This window comes from Oncorhynchus tshawytscha, linkage group LG04 (genome assembly GCF_018296145.1).
Source record: "Oncorhynchus tshawytscha isolate Ot180627B linkage group LG04, Otsh_v2.0, whole genome shotgun sequence".
Lineage (NCBI taxonomy): Eukaryota > Metazoa > Chordata > Actinopteri > Salmoniformes > Salmonidae > Oncorhynchus > Oncorhynchus tshawytscha.
Genome location: NC_056432.1, coordinates 1,711,051 through 1,735,267, shown reverse-complemented (window position 1 = coordinate 1,735,267; position 24,217 = coordinate 1,711,051). Strand labels below are relative to the sequence as shown.

Sequence of the window (24,217 nt, the reverse complement as noted above, 5' to 3'; positions counted from 1 at the left end):
TACCCTATCCTACATTACACTATATACACTACCCTATACTACATTACACTATATTCACCACCTTACACTACCCTATACTATATTACACTATATACACTACCCTATACTACATTACAATATATACACTACACTATACTACCCTATACTACATTACACTATATATACTACCCTATACTACATTACACTATATACACTACCCTATATTACCCTATACTACATTACACTATATATACTACCCTATACTACATTACACTATATACACTACCCTATACTACATTACACTATATATACTACCCTATCCTACATTACACTATATACTACCTATACTACCCTATACTATATTACAATATATACACTACCCTATACTACATTACATTATATACACTACCCTATACTACATTACACTATATACACTACCCTATACTACCCTATACTACATTACACTATATACACTACCCTATACTACCCTATACTACATTACACTATATACACTACCATATACTACCCTACATCCTACATTACACTATATACACTACCCTATACTACATTACACTATATACACTACCCTATACTACCCTATACTACATTACACTATATACACTACCCTATTCTACCCTATACTGCATTACACTATATACACTGCCCTATACTACATTACACTATATACACTACCCTATACTACATTACACTATATACACTGCCCTATACTACATTACACTATATATACACTATATATACTACCCTATACTACCCTGTACTACATTACACTATATACACTACCCTATACTACATTACACTATATACACTGCCCTATACTACATTACACTATATATATACACTATATATACTACCCTATACTACCCTGTACTACATTACACTATATACACTACCCTATACTTCCCTATACTATATTACACTATATACACTACCCTATATTACCCTATACTACATTACACTATATACACTACCCTATACTACCCTATACTACATTACCCTATATACACTACCCTATACTACACTATATACACTACCCTACACTACATTACACTATATACACTACCCTATACTACATTACACTATATACACTACCCTATACTACCCTATACTACATTACACTATATACACTACCCTATACTACATTACACTATATACACTACCCTATACTACATTACACTATATACACTACCCTATGCTACCCTATACTACATTACCCTATATACACTACCCTATACTACACTATATACACTACCCTACACTACATTACACTATATACACTACCCTATACTACATTACACTATATACACTACCCTATACTACATTACACTACATACACTACCCTATACTATATTACACTATATACACTACCCTATACTACATTACACTATATACACTACTCTATACTACATTACACTATATACACTACCCTATACTACATTACACTATATACACTACCCTATACTATATTACACTATATACACTATATTACACTATATACACTACCCTATACTACCCTGTACTACATTACACTATATACACTGCCCTGTACTATATTACACTATATACACTACCCTACACTATATTACACTATATACACTACCCTATACTATATTACACTATATACACTACCCTACACTATATACACTACCCTATACTACCCTGTACTACATTACACTATATACACTACCCTATACTACCCTATACTACATTACACTATATACACTACCCTATACTATATTACACTATATACTCTGCCCTATTCTACCCCATACTACATTACACTATATACACTAACCTATACTACATTACACAACCCTATACTACCCTATACTACATTACACTAGATACACTACCCAAACTACATTATACTAACCTGTACTACACTACACACCAGGTAGACACCATATATCACCAGACCCACCAGGTAGACACCATATATCAACCAGACCCAGCAGGTTGACACCATATATCAACCAGACCCACCAGGTAGACACCATCTATCAACCAGACCCACCAGGTAGACACCATATATCAACCAGACCCACCAGGTAGACACCATATATCAACCAGACCCACCAGGTAGACACCATATATCAACCAGACCCACCAGGTAGACACCATATATCAACCAGACCCACCAGGTAGTGTGTTTGAGATTTTACAGTATATACTCCGTCTGTTGTCATGGTGTGAGAACTTTACAGGCTTTGAACTGAAGATGTCTGTTATTTGACTCAGACTTTAACTTAATTCATGCTCACAGTTTAGGCCTAGTATCAGAAACGGAAGAAAATGTGTCTGCGTTTGATAGAAAATGTAAACATAATAACAAAGTACATTAACATAGATGTATTATTCTCACTTTTGTGAGTGACTAGAATATTAGCTTAGACCTGATGCATTCACACATTTGCACAATTTTCTCACACTTTGCAGGGCTAGTAAGTAGAAAGCCATAACATTTAATGGTGAAATATTATTATTGGCTGATTACATGAAATGGATTTCATGGCTGGTGTCCGAGAGACTATTAAAAGAAGACGGGCTAGCCAAAGTATCCTGTATTCTGTTGGCCCAATAAGCACACATGGCATATGTTCCCGCTGTCAGCTTGTACCACATCTGTTGGAGGGGAAGATAAGATGAAAAGGACCACACAAAGTCATATTTCATTGTTTTTATAGTGCCATTTTGAAATTCATTTCCTGATGCACCAATAGAATGTGATCTCTCCACAGGCCGAGCATAGCTGGAATTATTATCTGAAGCTTCATCTCCAAAGACCAGCTGTCAGGTCTTTCTGAGGTTTTTCCCATGTAATAATTCCTCATGAATGAAAGTGCAATAAATGTAAACTTTAAGCTACTGGAATTACAAACACTGAGGCGCCCTGGGATACATATTTGGATGGATGCCAGCAGACCAGGGTTCTTCAACCTGTTCTTGCCCTGTGCCCCCCTCCCAGGCAGACCTGCAACCCAGGGACAACTGTCATACGTTAGCAAAAAATATATAATCCTGTGAAGGACAGTGGCAAGGAGAAGTAATCAACATTTTCAAATTAATACATTTGGTAGATAGTTTTGTTCATTTTGAGCTCCTACCCCTGAATGGTAACTATAACTATAACATGGCCTGTTAGCTAGGAAAGGTAGCTATAACATAGCCTGTTAGCTAGAAAGGTAACTATAACATGGCCTGTTAGCTAGAAAGGTAACTATAACATGGCATGTTAGCTAGAAAGGTAAATATAACATAGCCTGTTAGCTAGAAAGGTAACTATAACATGGCCTGTTAGCTAGAAAGGTAAATATAACATAGCCTGTTAGCTAGAAAGGTAACTATAACATAGCCTGTTAGCTAGAAAGGTAAATATAACATAGCCTGTTAGCTAGAACGGTAACTATAACATAGCCTGTTAGCTAAAAAGGTAACTATAACTATAACGTGGCCTGTTAGCTAGAAAGGTAACTATAACATAGGCTGTTAGCTAGAAAGGTAACTATAACATAGCCTGTTAGCTAGAACGGTAACTATAACATAGCCTGTTAGCTAGAACGGTAACTATAACATAGCCTGTTAGCTAGAAAGGTAACTATAACTGTAACATAGCCTGTTTGTGTGGGGAGCAGGCTGTATATTTAGTCAGGCCCACATTATTCTGACGTATTTTAGATGGACAAATGATGGGAATGTCAATGCATAATGCCATTGGATAGGCCTATTCATAAAAACATGATAATTCAGAAAGTGGTAATGCATACCTTTTTGCATACATTTTGGGGTATTTAAAAAAAAAAAAAAAAGTTTGGCTATTACAGTAACTACATCCAAAATGTAGGTAATTGAAAATTACAATACATTTTTTCAAAAAGTCCTTGAACTTGACACTGTCTGTATGAACCCTGTGTAGGCTGCTTGCTAAGCCCACAAAGGACAGATAACAAATCACCTGCCATTGAAATGATTCCTGCAACTAGATGCAGTCTATCACAGTGCCATCCGTTTTGTCACCAAAGCCCCATATACTACCCACCACTGCGACCTGTATGCTCTCGTTGGCTGGCCCTCGCTTCATACTCGTCGTCAAACCCACTGGCTCCATGTCATCTACAAGACCCTGCTAGGTAAAGTCCCCCATTATCTCAGCTCGCTGGTCACCATAGCAGCACCCACCTGCAGCACGCGCTCCAGCAGGTATACCTCTCTAGTCTCCCCCAAAACCAATCCTTCCTTTGGCCGCCTCTCCTTCCAGTTCTCTGCTGCCAATGACTGGAACGAACTACAAAAATCTCTGAAACTGGAAACACTTATCTCCCTCACTAGCTTTAAGCACCAGCTGTCAGAGCAGCTCACAGATTACTGCACCTGTACATAGCCCATCTATAATTTAGCCCAAACAACTACCTCTTTCCCTACTGTATTTATTTATTTTATTTTATTTTATTTATTTATTTATTTGGCTCCTTTGCACCCCATTATTTCTATCTCTACTTTGCACATTCTTCTACTGCAAATCTATCATTCCAGTGTTTTACTTGCTATATTGTATTTACTTTGCCACCATGGCCTTTTTTTTTTGCCTTTACCTCCCTTCTCATCTCATTTGCTCACATTGTATATATACTTATTTTTCTACTGTATTATTGACTGTATGTTTGTTTTATTCCATGTGTAACTGTGTTGTTGTGCTGTGTCGAACTGCTTTGCTTTATCTTGGCCAGGTCGCAATGGTAAATGAGAACTTGTTCTCAACTTGCCTACCTGGCTAAATAAAGGTGAAATAAATAAATGTAAAAAATAAAAATTGCTATGTCTGATCTTGACAGGAACATTATTTTTTCATTCGGGTCAGTAGTTTTCAGTTGGCACTGGCCCGGTGTGCCTTTGGCACATTGACCTAGACGTTCAGCCCTGTTGCTAAAACGCTGCCAGTTTGAATGACATTTCATGATGCTGAAACACTGGCAGTTTTAAGATAAGAGCCTTGTGAATCCCCACCAGCTGTGTATTACGTAACGTAGATCTAAAACCAGACCACAAACAGCTCAGTCACTGAGTAACAGCATCGGGGTGTGTAGAGCTGTAGGGCCTACGCACACGTTCACACCTCTTCACTGTCATTGGCTGTGGCTACGTCCCAAATGGCACCATATTTCCTATATAATGCACTACTTTAGACCAGAGTCCTAATTCCCTATATAGTGGTACTACTATAGACCAGAGCCATATTCCCTACATAGTGCTCTACTTTAGACCAGGACTGATATGGTCTATACTGTAGTTCACTATTAGGAAATATGGTGCCATTTCTTTCTCAGTGTCAGCGGTCAACGAAGAGGAAACCGGTGCCACTAGAATACTGGGACAGAGAGCTGCCAGATTGCATGGGATTTGATTTCCTCGATAACAAGGAATCATCTATCTCAGGGGTATTCAACTGGGGGTCATCGCCCCACTAGGGGTTCGCGCAGGTACTGCAGGGGGTCCGCAAAAAATATATTTATTAAAAAAAGTGGAACGTTGATTGTATTTTTTTCCCAGTGTTGTTTATGAATATCACTAGCAACAACAAAATAAACAAATGTTGAATTACATTCCTACAGTAGAACAGAAGAGAATATCTTCTTTCTAATTATCAACTTAATTTTTCAGCTCTTAATATTGAGCCAATTACACTCATTGGGGCCAATTACACTCACTGGGGCCAATTACACTCATTGGGGCCAATTACACTCATTGGGGCCAATTACACTCATTGGAGTATCTGACGGCAAGTGCCGTTGACTGCTGGTCAGCTTTCTCTACTTGGACATACATTTTTGCCAACACATGGCTAACCGATGTTAAACCAAGAAAAGGAGCACGTCCCCATTCTCATCCACGGGGCTGTAGTGGAGCAGGTCGAGAGCTTCAAGTTCTTTGGTGTCCACATCACCAACAAACTATCATGGTACAAATGCACCAAGACTAATTACAGAAAATAGCTTATGGTTGTGGGCATTCTACTTGAACACCGTCTTGTTGGCCTAACGTTATATACTAGTTTGACTTTTTGACAGGTTGACTAGTTACCACATGGACAGACTGACTAGTTACCACATGGACAGACTGACAAGTTACCACATGGACAGACTTCATGAGTGTGTTTGTGTCAGACTGACTAGCTACCACATGGACAGACTGACTAGTTACCACATGGACAGACTGACTAGTTACCACATGGACAGAGTGACTAGTTACCACATGGACAGACTGATTAGTTACCACATGGACAGACTGACTAGTTACCACATGGACAGACTAACTAGTTACCACATGGACAGAGTTCATTAGTGTGTTTGTGTCAGACTGACTAGTTACCACATGGACAGACTGACTAGTTACCACATGGACAGACTGACTAGTTACCACATGGAAAGACTGACTAGTTACCACATGGACAGAGTTAATTAGTGTGTTTGTGTCAGACTGACTAGTTACCACATGGACAGACTGACTAGTTACCACATGGACAGACTGACTAGTTACCACATGGACAGAGTTCATTAGTGTGTTTGTGTCAGACTGACTAGTTTCCACACGGACAGACTGACTAGTTAACACATGGACAGACTGACTAGTTACCACATGGACAGAGTTCATTAGTGTGTTTGTGTCAGACTGACTAGTTACCACATGGACAGACTGACTAGTTACCACATGGACAGACTGACTAGTTACCACATGGACAGACTGACTAGGTACCACACGGACAGACTGACTAGTTACCACATGGGCAGACTTCATTAGTGTGTTTGTGTCAGACTGACTAGTTACCACATGGACAGACTGACTAGTTACCACATGGACAGACTGACTAGTTACCACATGGACAGACTGACTAGGTACCACACGGACAGACTGACTAGTTACCACATGGGCAGACTTCATTAGTGTGTTTGTGTCAGACTGACTAGTTACCACATGGACAGACTGACTAGTTACCACATGGACAGACTGACTAGTTGCCACACGGACAGACTGACTAGTTGCCACACGGACAGACTGACTAGTTACCACATGGGCAGACTGACTAGTTACCACATGGACAGACTGACTAGTTACCACACGGACAGAGTTCATTAGTGTGTTTGTGACAGACTGACTAGTTACCACATGGACAGACTGACTAGTTGCCACACGGACAGACTGACTAGTTACCACATGGACAGACTGACTAGTTGCCACACGGACAGACTGACTAGTTACCACATGGACAGACTGACTAGTTGCCACACGGACAGACTGACTAGTTGCCACATGGACAGACTGACTAGTTACCACATGGACAGACTGACTAGTTGCCACATGGACAGACTGACTAGTTACCACACGGACAGACTTCATGAGTGTGTTTGTGTCAGATTGACTAGTTACCACATGGACAGAGTTCATTAGTGTGTTTGTGTCAGACTGACTAGTTACCACATGGACAGACTGACTAGTTACCACACGGACAGACTGACTAGTTACCACACGGACAGACTGACTAGTTACCACATGGACAGACTGACTAGTTACCACATGGACAGACTGACTAGTTACCACACGGACAGAGTTCATTAGTGTGATTTCCACCGGTCTAATGTTCATTGCTCGTGTTTCTTGGCCCAAGCAAGTCTCTTCTTATTATTGGTGTCCTTTAGTAATGGTTTCTTTGCAGTAATTCGACCATGAAGGCCTGATTCACACATTCTCCTCTGAACAGTTGATGTTGAGATGTGTCTGTTACTTGAACTCTGTGAAGCATTTATTTGTGAGGCTGGCAACTCTCATGAACTTATCCTCTGAGTCTTCCTGCAGCAGAGGTAACTCTGGGTCTTCCTTTCCTGTGGTGGTCCTCATGAGAGCCAGTTTCATCATAGCTCTTGATTGTTTGTGCGACTGCACCTGAAGAAACTTTCAAAGTTCTTGACATTTTTCGGGTTGACTGACCTTCGTGTCTTAAAGTATTGGTGGACTGCCGTTTGCTTATTTGAGCTGTTCTTGACATAATATGGACTTGGTCTTTTACCAAATAGGGCTATATTCTGTGTACCACCCCTACCTTGTCACAACACAACTGAATGTCTCAAAGCCTTTAAGAATTAAATAAATTCCACAAATTAACTTTAAACAAGGCATAGCTGTTAACTGAAATGCATTCCAGGTGACTACCTCATGAAGCTGGTTGAGAATATGCCAAGAGTGTGCAAAGCTGTCATCAAGGCAAAAGGTGACTAATTCGAAGAATCTCAAATATTTGCTGAACACATTTTTGGTTACTACATGATTCCATATGTGTTGTTTCATAGTTTTATTGTCTTCACTATTATTCTACAATGTAAAAAATAGTAAAAATGAAGAAAAATCCTGGAATGAGTAGGTGTGTCCTAACTTTGGACTGGTACCGTATATACATATGTGTATATTTACAGTACCAGTGTAAAAAAAAACATTAAAGACACCTTCCTAATATTGAGTTGAACCCTCCACTTTTGCCCTCAGAACAGCCTCAATTCATCAGGGGTATGGGACTCAATTCATCAGGGCTATGGGACTCTACAAGGTGTCTAAAGCGTTCCACAGGGATGCTGGCCCCATGTTGACTCTACAAGGTGTCTAAAGCGTTCCACAGGGATGCTGGCCCCATGTTGACTCTACAAGGTGTCTAAAGCGTTCCACAGAGATGCTGGCCCCATGTTGACTCTACAAGGTGTCTAAAGCGTTCCACAGGGATGCTGGCCCCATGTTGACTCTACAAGGTGTCTAAAGCGTTCCACAGGGATGCTGGCCCCATGTTGACTCTACAAGGTGTCTAAAGTGTTCCACAGAGATGCTGGCCCCATGTTGACTCTACAAGGTGTCTAAAGCGTTCCACAGGGATGCTGGCCCCATGTTGACTCTACAAGGTGTCTAAAGCATTCCACAGGGATGCTGGCCCCATGTTGACTCTACAAGGTGTCTAAAGCGTTCCACAGAGATGCTGGCCCCATGTTGACTCTACAAGGTGTCTAAAGTGTTCCACAGGATACTGGCCCCATGTTGACTCTACAAGGTGTCTAAAGTGTTCCACAGAGATGCTGGCCCCATGTTGACTCTACAAGGTGTCTAAAGCGTTCCACAGGGATGCTGGCCCCATGTTGACTCTACAAGGTGTCTAAAGCATTCCACAGGGATGCTGGCCCATGTTGACTCCAATGCTCCCCACCGTTGTGTCCAGTTGGCTGGATGTTCTTTGGGTGGTGCACCATTCTTGATACACGGTTGAGCGTGAAAAGCCCAGCAGAATCTGGACGCGTGACATTTCTCTTTCTGATATTTCTTCATTTCTTTCTTTTAACTATTTGTATTATGTGTGTATGGTTTTCTATTGTTCGGTTGTTTTTGATGTGTCTATGTAGGCTGAATGATGAATTTCCATGGCCAGATCATTATTATATAGTCTACTGTATATGTTGGTAAGACAAGCCTACGTATGTTTGTGCACATGGAAGTCCGTGCTTTGTGTTTACTATGAGTTAATGAGGCAATATGAATGTGAGGTGACTGAAATGGTCCTCTGTCTACCCTCCCTCTCTCCCATGATGTTGTTGTCCCTCTGAGTCCCCCTCTTCCTCTCTCCCATGATGTTGTTGTCCCTCTGAGTCCCCCTCTTCCTCTCTCCCATGATGTTGTTGTCCCTCTGAGTCCCCCTCTTCCTCTCTCCCATGATGTTGTTGTCCCTCTGAGTCCCCCTCTTCCTCTCTCCCATGATGTTGTTGTCCCTCTGAGTCCCCCTCTTCCTCTCTCCCATGATGTTGTTGTCCCTCTGAGTCCCCCTCTTCCTCTCTCCCATGATGTTGTTGTCCCTCTGAGTCTACCCTACCTCTCTCCCATGATGTTGTTGTCCCTCTGAGTCCCCCTCTTCCTATCTCCCATGATGTTGTTGTCCCTCTGAGTCTCCCCCCTCTTCCTCCCTCCCTCATGTTGTTGTCCCTCTGAGTCCCTCCCTCCCATGATGTTGTTGTCCCTCTGAGTCTTCCTCCCTCCCATGATGTTGTTGTCCCTCTGATGTTGTTGTCCCCCTCTTCCTCTCTCCCATGATGTTGTTGTCCCTCTGAGTCCCTACATCCCTCCCATGATGTTGTTGTCCCTCTGAGTCCCCCTACCTCCCCCATGATGTTGTTGTCCCTCTGAGTCCCTCCCCCATGATGTTGTTGTCCTCTGAGTCCCCCTCTTCCTATCTCCCATGATGTTGTTGTCCCTCTGAGTCCCCCCTTCCTCCCTCCCATGATGTTGTTGTCCCTCTGAGTCCCTCCCATGATGTTGTTGTCCCTCTTCCTACCTCCCTCCCATGATGTTGTTGTCCCTCTGAGTCCCCCTTCCTCCCTCCCATGATGTTGTTGTCCCTCTGAGTCCCTCCCTCCCTCCCCCATGATGTTGTTGTCCCTCTGAGTCCTCCCATGATGTTGTTGTCCCTCTGAGTCCCCCTCTTCCTATCTCCCATGATGTTATCACTCTGAGTCCCCCTCCCCCTCCTCCCATGATGATGTTGTCTGTCCCTGACCTCCCTCCCTGATGTTGTTGTCTGAGTCTACCCTACCTCCCTCCCATGATGTTGTTGTCCCTCTGAGTCCCTCCTATGTTGTTGTCCCTCTGAGTCCCCTCTTCCTCTCCCATGATGTTGTCCCTCTGAGTCCCTCCCTCCCCCTCTTCCTCCCATGATGTTGTTGAGTCCCTACCTCCCTCTGATGTTGTTGTCCCATGATGTTGTTGTCCCTCTGAGTCCCTACCTCCCTCCCATGATGTTGTTGTCCCTCTGAGTCCCTCCCTCCCTCCCATGATGTTGTTGTCCCTCTGAGTCCCTCCCTCCCATGATGTTGTTGTCCCTCCTCTTCCCTCTCCCATGATGTTGTTGTCCCTCTGAGTCCCTTCCTCCTCCCATGATGTTTGTTGTCCCTCTGAGTCCCTCTCTCCTCTGAGTCCCTCCTCCCATGATGTTGTTGTCCCTCTGAGATCCTCTCTCCCATGATGTTGTTGTCCCTCTGAGTCCCTCCTCCCTCCCATGATGTTGTTGTCCCTCTGAGTCCCCCTCCCCTACCTCCCTCCCATGATGTTGTTATCCTCTGAGTCTACCCCTCCATCTCTCCCATGATGTTGTTGTCCCTCTGAGTCCCCCTCTTCCTCTCTCCCATGATGTTGTTGTCCCTCTGAGTCCCCCCTCCTCTCCTCCCATGATGTTGTTGTCCCAGCCCCCCCTCCCATGATGTTGTCCCTCTGTCCCCCCTTCCTCCTGTCTGAGTCCCCCTCTTCCTCTCTCCCATGATGTTGTTGTCCCTCTGAGTCCCTACCTCCCTCCCATGATGTCCCCCTCCCTCCCTCCCTCCCTCCCATGATGTTGTTGTCCCCTCTGTTGTCCCTCTGAGTCCCTTCCTCCCTCCCATGAGTCCCCCCTTCCTCCCTCCCATGATGTTGTTGTCCCTCTGAGTCTTCCCTCTCATGATGTTGTTGTCCTCTGAGTCCTCTTCCTCTCTCCCATGATGTTGTTGTCCCTCTGAGTCCCCCTCTTCCTCTCTCCCATGATGTTGTTGTCCCTCTGAGTCCCCCTCTTCCTCTCTCCCATGATGTTGTCCCTCTGTCCCTCCCATGATGTTGTTGTCCCTCTGAGTCCCCCTCTTCCCTCCCATGACCTCCCCCCTTCCTCCCTCCCATGATGTTGTCCTCTGAGTCCCTCCTCCCTCCCTACCTCCCTCTCATGATGTTGTTGTCCCTCCCTCTCATGATGTTGTTGTCTGAGCCCTCCCTACCTCCCTCTCATGATGTTGTTGTCCCTCTGAGTCCCCCCCCTTCCTCTCTCCCATGATGTTGTTGTCCCTCTGAGTCCCTCTGAGTACCCCTACCCCTCTCATGATGTTGTTGTCCCTCTGAGTCTACCCTACCTCTCTCCCATGATGTTGTTGTCCCTCTGAGTCTGAGTCCCCCCTCTTCCTATCTCCCATGATGTCCTCTGAGTCCCTCCCCCCCCCTCTTCCTTCTCTCCCATGATGTTGTTGTCCTCTGAGTCCCATGATGTTGTTGTCCCTCCCTGATGTTGTTGTCCCTCTGAGTCCCTACCTCCCTCCCATGATGTTGTTGTCCCTCTGAGTCCCTCCCATGATGTTGTTGTCCCTCTGAGTCCCTCCCTCCCTCCCATGATGTTGTTGTCCCTCTGAGTCCCTCCCTCCCATGATGTTGTTGTCCCTCTGAGTCCCCCTCTTCCTATCTCCCATGATGTTATCACTCTGAGTCCCTCCCTCCCCCTCTTCCTCTCTCCCATGATGTTGTTGTCCCTCTGAGTCCCTACCTCCCTCCCATGATGTTGTTGTCCCTCTGAGTCTACCCTACCTCCCTTCCATGATGTTGTTGTCCCTCTGAGTCTACCCTACCTCCCTCCCATGATGTTGTTGTCCCTCTGAGTCCCTCCCTCCCTCCCATGATGTTGTTGTCCCTCTGAGTCCCTCCCTCCCATGATGTTGTTGTCCCTCTGAGTCCCTCTTCCTCCCTCCCATGATGTTGTTGTCCCTCTGAGTCCCTACCTCCCTCCCATGATGTTGTTATCCCTCTGAGTCCCTCCCTACCTCCCTCTCATGATGTTGTTGTCCCTCTGAGTCCCTACCTCTCTCCCATGATGTTGTTGTCCCTCTGAGTCCCTACCTCCCTCTCATGATGTTTTTGTCCCTCTGAGTCCCTACCTCCCTCCCTACCTCCCTCTCATGATGTTGTTATCCCTCTTGAGTCCCTACCTCCCTCCCATGATATTGTTATCCCTCTGAGTCTACCCTACATCCCTCTCATGATGTTGTTGTCCCTCTTGAGTCCCTCCCTACCTCCCTTCCTCCCATTCACAGCCATCATTTGTCAGGATGAAACATGGCCCATGTGCTGGCTGCTCTTACGTGTAAGGAACCATTTAACCTCTGTAGTTGAAGAGTACCGAGCGGCTCCTGCCTCAGTCTCTCCCAGGAATGTACACCTGCTACGCTGGGGAGCAGCCTGTGTCTTTTATGTGGAGACGAAGCATTGAATCTTTTCTTTTTCCGTTTAGATGCACAGACAAGGTGTTCCGGTCCTTTTTTGCACCCAAGTTACTTGAGTGTTTATGTCTACTTGTTTTACTGGAGAGAAGTCCCAGGAAAACAAATCCCCAGTTGAAATCTGTCATCTTTGGAGGTAGATATTTGAAAGTGCTGCTGGAGAGAGTAACTAAAAGGAAACTCATAGTAGACCTGTATGGAACTTCAGTCTGAAAGACCTGCGTTTGTTAAATAATGAATTTTGCCAGGGAGGGGGAAAACAAGCAGAGGTACTTAATTGATATTGCGAAATGTAAACTGGTCTGGACCACCATGTTGCTGGAGTTTGGCAGATGCGTTGTGTTGACAAATGTTGCAGGTGGAATCGCACCAAGAGCAAAATACCACTAGTGTCAACAGACCCAGGCAGCTCCTCTGATTTCTCCCTTCATTTAATAATTAGAAGGTTCTCTCCCCTCAGGACTTGACTCATTTCATTCCTTTCATTCCTTTCGCTTCGATACAGAGAGGCATTTCAGGTCCTAGTTATTTCCAGCTTGTTGCTGTCAAAACGAAGCTAGGTATGTGAGCAGGTTGGGTGTTAACAAGTCTGTGTCTCCAGTCATTTTACATGACCTAACCTCCGCAAGATACTGTACTTCTCAACACACGATCGATGAGTTGTCTTAACTAGCTGTCCAGGAATATTGTGAAAGATTTCGTAATTCTTATATTCACTTGTAAAGAATGCATTCTTGAAAGGAGCCCGGTCCGAGGTACTGAAGTGTGTCCGGCGCCTGATCTCTAATAACATGTTTTTATTGCAACGGATTAGAGGAATTTGGCCAAGGGTTTCGTTGAACAAGTTTAGAGGGTGCAATACAATACAATGTAATATTATTCAGCTATAATAATGACTACCCTCTTCAGGGCCTGAGAGGCTCACAGGGATCCACAGTACTGCATCAATGTTACTAATGGTTACTTATTCACTATCACATGAGGGCTCCCTGATGAATTCACTATCACATGAGGGCTCCCTGATGAAATCAGAATCACATGAGGGCTCCCTGATGAATTCACTATCACATGAGGGCTCCCTGATGAATTCACTATCACATGAGGGCTCCCTGATGAAATCAGAATCACATGAGGGCTCCCTGATGAAATCAGAATCACATGAGGGCTCCCTGATGAATTCACTATCACATGAGGAGCCCCTGATGAAATCAGAATCACATGAGGGCTCCCTGATGAATTCACTATCACATGAGGAGCCCCTGATGAAATCAGAATCACATGAGGAGCCCCTGATGAAATCAGAATCACATGAGGAGCCCCTGATGAAATCAGAATCACATGAGGAGCCCCTGATGAATTCACTATCACATGAGGAGCCCCTGATGAATTCACTATCACATGAGGAGCCCCTGATGAATTCACTATCACATGAGGAGCCCCTGATGAATTCACTATCACATGAGGAGCCCCTGATGAATTCACTATCACATGAGGAGCCCCTGATGAATTCACTATCACATGAGGAGCCCCTGATGAATTCACTATCACATGAGGAGTCCCTGATGAATTCACTATCACATGAGGAGCCCCTGGCTCCAATGAGTTTGGGAACCTCTGATTTAACTGACAATATTCTCTAGTTGAACATAGTTTACATTTTGTAGAGTTTTCTCCATGAACCACATAGTTCTGAGTATTCATTAAAGTTAGCTATTGAGCCTGAAATACACACCTGCAAACCTGTGGTTGTGGAATAGCGTTTGAAAGCATGGGGTTTTCTAGTCAAAGCATCTGCCACTCGATCAGAGTTGGCTCTATGCTCACATACTCTTAGGAACACATGGAGCACATTCTTTGAAATCTTCTTTGTTTTATCACTACACACTGGCCAGCTGGGCTGCGTATTATTCCACCTGAGTAAATACTGAGCGCCATCTCTCCCACTTAGGTCAGGGCAGAGAGAGGCCGCTTAGGTCTCTCTGAGCCCCTCTACTCTGGCTGCTTCCCTAATAGAACCCTGTTCCCTAAACAGAGCACTGCCGGTGACCAGGACCCATGGGGCTCTAAAGTAGTCCACTATATAGGGAATAGGGCCCTGGTCTAAAGTAGTCCACTATATAGGGAATAGGGCTCTGGTCTAAAGTAGTCCACTAAATAGGGAATAGGGCTCTGGTCTAAAGTAGTCCACTATATAGGGAATAGGGCTCTGGTCTAAAGTAGTCCACTATATAGGGAATAGGGCTCTGGTCTAAAGTAGTGCACTATGTATGGAATAGGGCCCTGGTCTAAAGTAGTGCACTATATAGGGAATAGGGCTCTGGTCTAAAGTAGTGCACTATATAGGGAATAGGGCTCTGGTCTATAGTAGTACACTATATAGGGAATAGGGCTCTGGTCTACAGTAGTTCACTATATATAGGGAATAGGGCTCTGGTCTAAAGTACCCAACCTGTCTCTCCCAATCCCCAGCCCAATAACACAGCCCTGTCTCTCCCAATCCCCAGCCCAATAACACAACCCTGTCTCTCCCAATCCCCAGCCCAATAACACAGCCCTGTCTCTCCCAATCCCCAGCCCAATAACTCAACCCCAGCAGCCCCAACCCCAGCAGCCCCAGCAGCCCCAACTCCAGCAGCTCCAACCCCAATAGCCCCAACCCCAGCAGCCCCAGCAGCCCCAACCCCAGCAGCCACATCCCCAGCAGCCCCAACCCCAGCAGCCCCAACCCCAGCAGCCACAACCCCAGCAGCCACAAGCCCCAACCCCAGCAGCCCCAACCCCAGCAGCACCAGCAGCCCCATCCCCAGTAGCCCCAACCCCAGCAGCCACAACCCCAGCAGCCCCAACCCCAGCAGCACCAGCAGCCCCATCCCCAGTAGCCCCAACCCCAGCAGCCACAATCCCAGCAGCCCCAACCCCAGCAGCACCAGCAGCCCCAACCCCAGCATCCCCAGCAGCCCCAACCCCAACCCCAGCAGCCCAAACCCCAGCAGCCCCAACCCCAGCAGCCCCAGCCCCAGCAGCCCCAACCCCAGCAGCCCCAGCCCCAACATCCCCAGCAGCCCCAACACCACCAGCCCCAGCAGCCCCAACACCACCAGCCCCAGCAGCCCCAACCCCACGCCCCAACCCCAGCAGCCCCAACCCCACGCCCCAACCCCACGCCCCAACCCCGGCAGCCCCAACCCTGGCAGCCCCAACCCTGGCAGCCCCAACCCCAGCAGCCCCAGCAGCACCAGCAGCCCCATCCCCAGCAGCCCCAACCCCAGCAGCCACAACCCCAGCAGCCCCAACCCCAGCAGCACCAGCAGCCCCATCCCCAGCAGCCCCAACCCAGCAGCCACAATCCCAGCAGCCCCAACCCCAGCAGCACCAGCAGCCCCATCCCAGCATCCCCAGCAGCCCCAACCCCCCCCAGCAGCCCAAACCCCAGCAGCCCCAACCCCAGCAGCCCCAACCCCAGCAGCCCCAACCCCAGCAGCCCCAGCCCCCAGCAGCCCCAGCAGCCCCAACATCCCCAGTAGCCCCAACCCCAGCAGCCACAACCCCAGCAGCCCCAACCCCAGCAGCACCAGCAGCCCCATCCCCAGTAGCCCCAACCCCAGCAGCCACAATCCCAGCAGCCCCAACCCCAGCAGCACCAGCAGCCCCATCCCAGCATCCCCAGCAGCCCCAACCCCAGCAGCCCAAACCCCAGCAGCCCCAACCCCAGCAGCCCCAACCCCAGCAGCCCCAGCCCCAGCAGCCCCAACCCCAGCAGCCCCAGCCCCAGCAGCCCCAACATCCCCAGCAGCCCCAACACCACCAGCCCCAGCAGCCCCAACCCCACGCCCCAACCCCAGCAGCCCCAACCCCACGCCCCAACCCCACGCCCCAACCCCGGCAGCCCCAACCCTGGCAGCCCCAACCCCAGCAGCCCCAACCCCAGCAGCCCCAACCCCAACAGCCCCAACCCCAGCAGCACCAACCCCAGCCCCAACCCCAGCCCCAACCCCAGCAGCCCCAACCCCATGCCCCAGCTCCAGCCCCAGCACAAAACTCTACCATCGGAGAGGAAGTCCAGGAATGCATTTTTCTGATTAATATCTGGTCAGACCAATCCAGCACCAGTAGTTTCTCTCTTTCTGTCTCTTTCTGTCTCTTTCTGTCTCTTTCTGTCTCTTTCGCTCTCTCTCTCTCTCTCTCTCTCTCTCTCTCTCTCATTCTCTATCTCTCTCATTCTCTATCTCTCTTTCTCTATCTCTCTCTCTCTCTGTGGACATAGTTCCATCTACACGCCAATGGATTGAGCTCATAGTTTAACTTCCAGTTTTCTGAAACCTAGACACACCAAATGCTCTGCATAGTTTCATCTCATTGTAATGCCTTAAAACAGGTGTACAACAGCACAGCCTGCCAGATATGGAGTCATTTTGAAATAGACTTGGTTCCAATGCCAAAAACCAAGTGGTATTGAATTTATATTGAGGAGGATGTTACTCGATACTAACAACTTGTGGACACCATTTCTATGTCTCTGTCCAGTATGAAGGAAGTTTGAGGTAGTTTTGTGAGCCAATGCTATTTAGCTTTAGCACAATGACTGGCAGTCTATGTGTATCTGCTAGCACGGATACATACACATGGTATCCACAAGTTCATCCGACTCTGAGGAAGTAGATAAAGGGACTCCAATATATATATACCAATATAAAAACACGTAGAAAATAGTCTTAGGTCCTATAAGAAAGGACCGGTACGAGGATCATTAGCAGGAAACATTCTGCATGGGTTCCTAGAAACGGTTTCTTTTATCAGCTCTGGTATATTTGAAGTACAGGAGTTGTCACGATAAGAGCTGATAAGCCTATTTGTTTTAATGATCGCCGTCGCGAAGGCAAAACAAGAACATTAAGAATGGGCACACCCACCTCCAAAAATAATAGGTCACTTATTCATGATGCCAGCTGGCGCTGTAATACTGCCAATCTGACGGGGACCTGTTCAGATTTATTGGTATACAGGGCCTTACAAAAGTATTCAGACCCCTTGGATTTCTTCACATTTTATTACGTTAGTGGGAGTAATGTTAGTGGGGTAATGTTAGTGGGAGTAATGTTAGTGGGGGTAATGTTAGCGGGGGTAATGTTAGTGGGAGTAATGTTAGTGGGGGTAATGTTAGTGGGAGTAATGTTAGCGGGAGTAATGTTAGTGGGAGTGATGTTAGTGGGGGTAATGTCAGTGGGAGTAATGTTAGTGGGGGTAATGTTAGTGGGAGTCATGTTAGTGGGATTAATGTTAGTAGGAGTAATGTTAGTGGGGGTAATGTTAGTAGGAGTAATGTCAGTGAGAGTAATGTCAGTGATAGTAATGTTAGTGGGAGTAATGTTAGTGGGAGTAATGCCAGTGATAGTAATGTCAGTGATAGTAATGTTAGTGGGAGTAATGTTAGTGGGAGTAATGTGGGGGTAATGTTAGTAGGAGTAATGTTAGTGGGAGTAATGTTAGTGGGAGTAATGTCAGTGATAGTAATGTTAGTGGGAGTAATGTTAGTGGGAGTAATGCCATTGATAGTAATGTCAGTGATAGTAATGTTAGTGGGAGTAATATTAGTGGGATTAATGTTAGAGGGGGTAATGTTAGAGGGGGTAATGTTAGTGGGAGTAATGTTAGTGGGATTAATGTTAGAGGGGTAATGTTAGTGGGAGTAATGTTAGTGGGGGTAATGTTAGTGGGATTCATGTTAGTGGGATTAATGTTAGTAGGAGTAATGTTAGTGGGGGTAATGTTAGTAGGAGTAATGTCAGTGATAGTAATGTCAGTGATAGTAATGTTAGTGGGAGTAATGTTAGTAGGAGTAATGTCAGTGATAGTAATGTCAGTGATAGTAATGTTAGTGGGAGTAATGTTAGTGGGAGTAATGCCAGTGATAGTAATGTCAGTGATAGTAATGTTAGTGGGAGTAATGTTAGTGGGAGTAATATTAGTGGGATTAATTTTAGAGGGGGTAATGTTAGAGGGGGTAATGTTAGTGGGAGTAATGTTAGTGGGATTAATGTTAGTGGGATTAATGTTAGATGGGTAATGTTAGTGGGAGTAATGTTAGTGGGGGTAATGTTAGTGGGATTCATGTTAGTGGGATTAATGTTAGTAGGAGTAATGTTAGTGGGGGTAAAGTTAGTAGGAGTAATGTCAGTAGGATAGTAATGTCAGTGATAGTAATGTTAGTAGGAGTAATGTTAGTGGGGGTAATGTTAGTGGGAGTAATGTTAGTAGGGGTAATGTTAGTGGGGGTAATGTTAGTAGGAGTAATGTTAGGTAGGGGTAATGTTAGTAGGAGTAATGTTAGTGGGGGTAATGTTAGTGGGATTCATGTTAGTGGGATTAATGCTAGTAGGAGTAATGTTAGTGGGGGTAATGTTAGTAGGAGTAATGTAGTGATAGTAATGTCAGTGATAGTAATGTTAGTAGGAGTAATGTTAGTGGGGGTAATGTTAGTGGGAGTAATGTTAGTGGGGGTAATGTTAGTGGGGGTAATGTTAGTAGGAGTAATGTTAGGTGGGGTAATGTTAGTAGGAGTAATGTTAGTGGGGGTAATGTTAGTGGGATTCATGTTAGTGGGATTAATGCTAGTAGGAGTAATGTTAGTGGGGGTAATGTTAGTAGGAGTAATGTTAGTGGGGTAATGTTAGTGGGAGTAATGTTAGTAGGATTAATGTGAGTGTGAGTAATGTTAGTGGGAGTAATGTTAGTGGGGGTAATGTTAGTAGGAGTAATGTTAGTGGGGGGTAATGTTAGTAGGAGTAATGTTAGTGGGGGTAATGTTTATGGGAGCAATGTTAGTGGATTCATGTTAGTGGGATTAATGTTAGTAGGAGTAATGTTAGTGGGGGTAATGTTAGTGGGGGTAATGTTAGTAGGAGTAATGTTAGTGGGGTAATGTTAGTGGGATTCATGTTTGTGGGATTAATGCTAGTAGGAGTAATGTTAGTGGGGGTAATGTTAGTAGGAGTAATGTTAGTGGGGGTAATGTTAGTGGGAGCAATGTTAGTAGGATTAGTGTGAGTAATGTTAGTGGGAGTAATGTTAGTGGGGGTAATGTTAGTAGGAGTAATGTTAGTAGGATTAATTTTAGTGGGGGTAATGCTAGTAGGAGTAATGTTAGTGGGGTAATGTTTATGGGAGCAATGTTAGTGGGATTCATGTTAGTGGGATTAATGTTAGTAGGAGTAATGTTAGTGGAGTAATTTTAGTAGGAGTAATGTTAGTGGGGGTAATGTTAGTAGGAGTAATGTTAGTGGGGGTAATGTTAGTGGGATTCATGTTAGTGGGATTAATGTTAGTAGGAGTAATGTTAGTGGGGGTAATGTTAGTAGGAATAATGTTAGTGGGGGTAATGTTAGTGGTAGGAGTAATGTTAGTGGGAGTAATGTTAGTAGTTGTAATGTTAGTGGGAGTAATGTTAGTGGGGGTAATGTTAGTAGGAATAATGTTAGTAGGAGTAATGTTAGTGGGAGTAATGTTAGTAGTTGTAATGTTAGTGGGAGTAATGTTAGTGGGGGTAATGTTAGTATGAGTAATGTTAGTGGGAGTAATGTTAGTGGGATTCATGTTAGTGGGAGTAATGTTAGTAGGAGTAATGTTAGTGGGGGTAATGTTAGTAGGAGTAATGTTAGTGGGGGTAATGTTAGTAGGAGTAATGTTAGTGGGGGTAATGTTAGTGGGGGTAATGTTAGTGGGGGTAATGTTAGTGGGATTCATGTTAGTGGGATTAATGCTAGTAGGAGTAATGTTAGTGGGGGTAATGTTAGTGGGATTCATGTTAGTGGGATTAATGCTAGTAGGAGTAATGTTAGTGGGGGTAATGTTAGTAGGAGTAATGTTAGTGGGGGTAATGTTAGTGGGAGCAATGTTTAGATTAGTGGGAGTAATGTTAGTGGGAGTAATGTTAGTGGGGTAATGTTAGTAGGAGTAATGTTAGTAGGATTAATTTTAGTGGGGTAATGTTAGTAGGAGTAATGTTAGTGGGGGTAATGTTAGTGGGAGCAATGTTAGTGGGATTCATGTTAGTAGGAGTAATGTTAGTTGGAGTAATTTTAGTGGGGGTAATGTTAGTAGGAGTAATGTTAGTGGGGGTAATGTTAGTAGGAGTAATGTTAGTGGGGGTAGTGTTAGTGGGATTCATGTTAGTGGGATTAATGTTAGTAGGAGTAATGTTAGTGGGGGTAATGTTAGTAGGAATAATGTTAGTGGGGGTAATGTTAGTAGGAGTAATGTTAGTGGGAGTAATGTTAGTAGTTGTAATGTTAGTGGGGGTAATGTTAGTGGGGGTAATGTTAGTAGGAGTAATGTTAGGTGGGGTAATGTTAGTAGGAGTAATGTTAGTGGGGGTAATGTTAGTAGGAATAATGTTAGTGGGGTAATGTTAGTAGGAGTAATGTTAGTGGGAGTAATGTTAGTAGTTGTAATGTTAGTGGGAGTAATGTTAGTGGGGGTAATGTTAGTAGGAATAATGTTAGTGGGGGTAATGTTAGTAGGAGTAATGTTAGTGGGAGTAATGTTAGTAGTTGTAATGTTAGGGGGTAATGTTAGTGGGGTAATGTTAGTAGGAGTAATGTTAGGTGGGGTAATGTTAGTAGGAGTAATGTTAGTGGGGGTAATGTTAGTGGGATTCATGTTAGTGGGATTAATGCTAGTAGGAGTAATGTTAGTGGGGGTAATGTTAGTTAATGTTAGTGGGGGTAATGTTAGTGGGAGCAACGTCAGTAGGATTAATGTAGTGTGAGTAATGTTAGTGGGAGTAATGTTAGTGGGGGTAATGTTAGTAGGAGTAATGTTAGTGGGGGTAATGTTAGTAGGAGTAATGTTAGTGGGGGTAATGTTTATGGGAGCAATGTTAGTGGGACTCATGTTAGTGGGATTAATGTTAGTAGGAGTAATGTTAGTGGGGTAATGTTAGTAGGAGTAATGTTAGTGGGGGTAATGTTAGTAGGAGTAATGTTAGTGGGGGTAATGTTAGTGGGATTCATGTTAGTGGGATTAATGCTAGTAGGAGTAATGTTAGTGGGGGTAATGTTAGTAGGAGTAATGTTAGTGGGGGTAATGTTAGTGGGAGCAATGTTTAGGATTAGTGTGAGTAATGTTAGTGGGAGTAATGTTAGTGGGGGTAATGTTAGTAGGAGTAATGTTAGTAGGATTAATTTTAGTGGGGGTAATGCTAGTAGGAGTAATGTTAGTGGGGGTAATGTTTATGGGAGCAATGTTAGTGGGATTCATGTTAGTGGGATTAATGTTAGTAGGAGTAATGTTAGTTGGAGTAATTTTAGTGGGGGTAATGTTAGTAGGAGTAATGTTAGTGGGGGTAATGTTAGTAGGAGTAATGTTAGTGGGGGTAATGTTAGTGGGATTCATGTTAGTGGGATTAATGTTAGTAGGAGTAATGTTAGTGGGGGTAATGTTAGTAGGAATAATGTTAGTGGGGGTAATGTTAGTAGGAGTAATGTTAGTGGGAGTAATGTTAGTAGTTGTAATGTTAGTGGGGGTAATGTTAGTAGGAATAATGTTAGTGGGGGTAATGTTAGTAGGAGTAATGTTAGTGGGAGTAATGTTAGTAGTTGTAATGCTAGTGGGAGTAATGTTAGTGGGGGTAATGTTAGTATGAGTAATGTTAGTGGGATTCATGTTAGTGGGATTAATGTTAGTAGGAGTAATGTTAGTTGGAGTAATTTTAGTGGGGTAATGTTAGTAGGAGTAATGTTAGTGGGGGTAATGTTAGTAGGAGTAATGTTAGTGGGGGTAATGTTAGTAGGAGTAATGTTAGTGGGGGTAATGTTAGTGGGATTCATGTTAGTGGGATTAATGTTAGTAGGAGTAATGTTAGTGGGGGTAATGTTAGTAGGAGTAATGTTAGTGGGGGTAATGTTAGTGGGAGCAATGTTAGTAGGATTAATGTTAGGGAGTAATGTTAGTGGGAGTAATGTTAGTGGGGGTAATGTTAGTAGGAGTAATGTTAGTAGGATTAATTTTAGTGGGGTAATGCTAGTAGGAGTAATGTTAGTGGGGGTAATGTTTATGGGAGCAATGTTAGTGGGATTCATGTTAGTAGGAGTAATGTTAGTTGGAGTAATTTTAGTGGGGGTAATGTTAGTAGGAGTAATGTTAGTGGGGGTAATGTTAGTAGGAGTAATGTTAGTGGGGGTAGTGTTAGTGGGATTCATGTTAGTGGGATTAATGTTAGTAGGAGTAATGTTAGTGGGGGTAATGTTAGTAGGAATAATGTTAGTGGGGGTAATGTTCGTAGGAGTAATGTTAGTGGGAGTAATGTTAGTAGTTGTAATGTTAGTGGGAGTAATGTTAGTGGGGGTAATGTTAGTAGGAATAATGTTAGTAGGAGTAATGTTAGTGGGAGTAATGTTAGTAGTTGTAATGTTAGTGGGAGTAATGTTAGTGGGGGTAATGTTAGTATGAGTAATGTTAGTGGGATTAATGTTAGTAGGAGTAATGTTAGTTGGAGTAATTTTAGTGGGGGTAATGTTAGTAGGAGTAATGTTAGTGGGGGTAATGTTAGTAGGAGTAATGTTAGTGGGGGTAATGTTAGTGGGATTCATGTTAGTGGGATTAATGTTAGTAGGAGTAATGTTAGTGGGGGTAATGCTAGTAGGAATAATGTTAGTGGGGGTAATGTTAGTAGGAGTAATGTTAGTGGGAGTAATGTTAGTAGTTGTAATGTTAGTGGGAGTAATGTTAGCGGGGTAATGTTAGTAGGAATAATGTTAGTGGGGGTAATGTTAGTAGGAGTAATGTTAGTGGGAGTAATGTTAGTGGGGTAATGTTAGTATGAGTAATGTTAGTGGGGGTAATGTTAGTAGGAGTAATGTTAGTGGGGGTAATGTTAGTGGGGGTAATGTTAGTGGGAGTAATGTTAGTGGGGGTAATGTTAGTGGGGGTAATGTTAGTGGGATTCATGTTAGTGGGAGTAATGTTAGTGGGGGTAATGTTAGTGGGTGTAATGTTAGTGGGAGTAATGTTAGTGGGGGTAATGTTAGTGGGGGTAATGTTAGTGGGAGTAATGTCAGTTGGATTCAAATGGATTTAATTGTTATTTTTTTGTCAACAATCTACACAAAATACTGAAAGGGTAATAATAACAAAAGGAATTACTAAAA

General features: G+C 44.3%; 1 protein-coding gene across 1 annotated transcript in view; it reads left to right on the top strand.

The window, feature by feature from the left end:
• cfap299 (cilia and flagella associated protein 299) overlaps positions 1 to 24,217 on the top strand; it is a 264,558-nt gene that overhangs the window by 118,439 nt on the left and 121,902 nt on the right. The gene's annotated exons all lie outside the window — the stretch shown is intronic.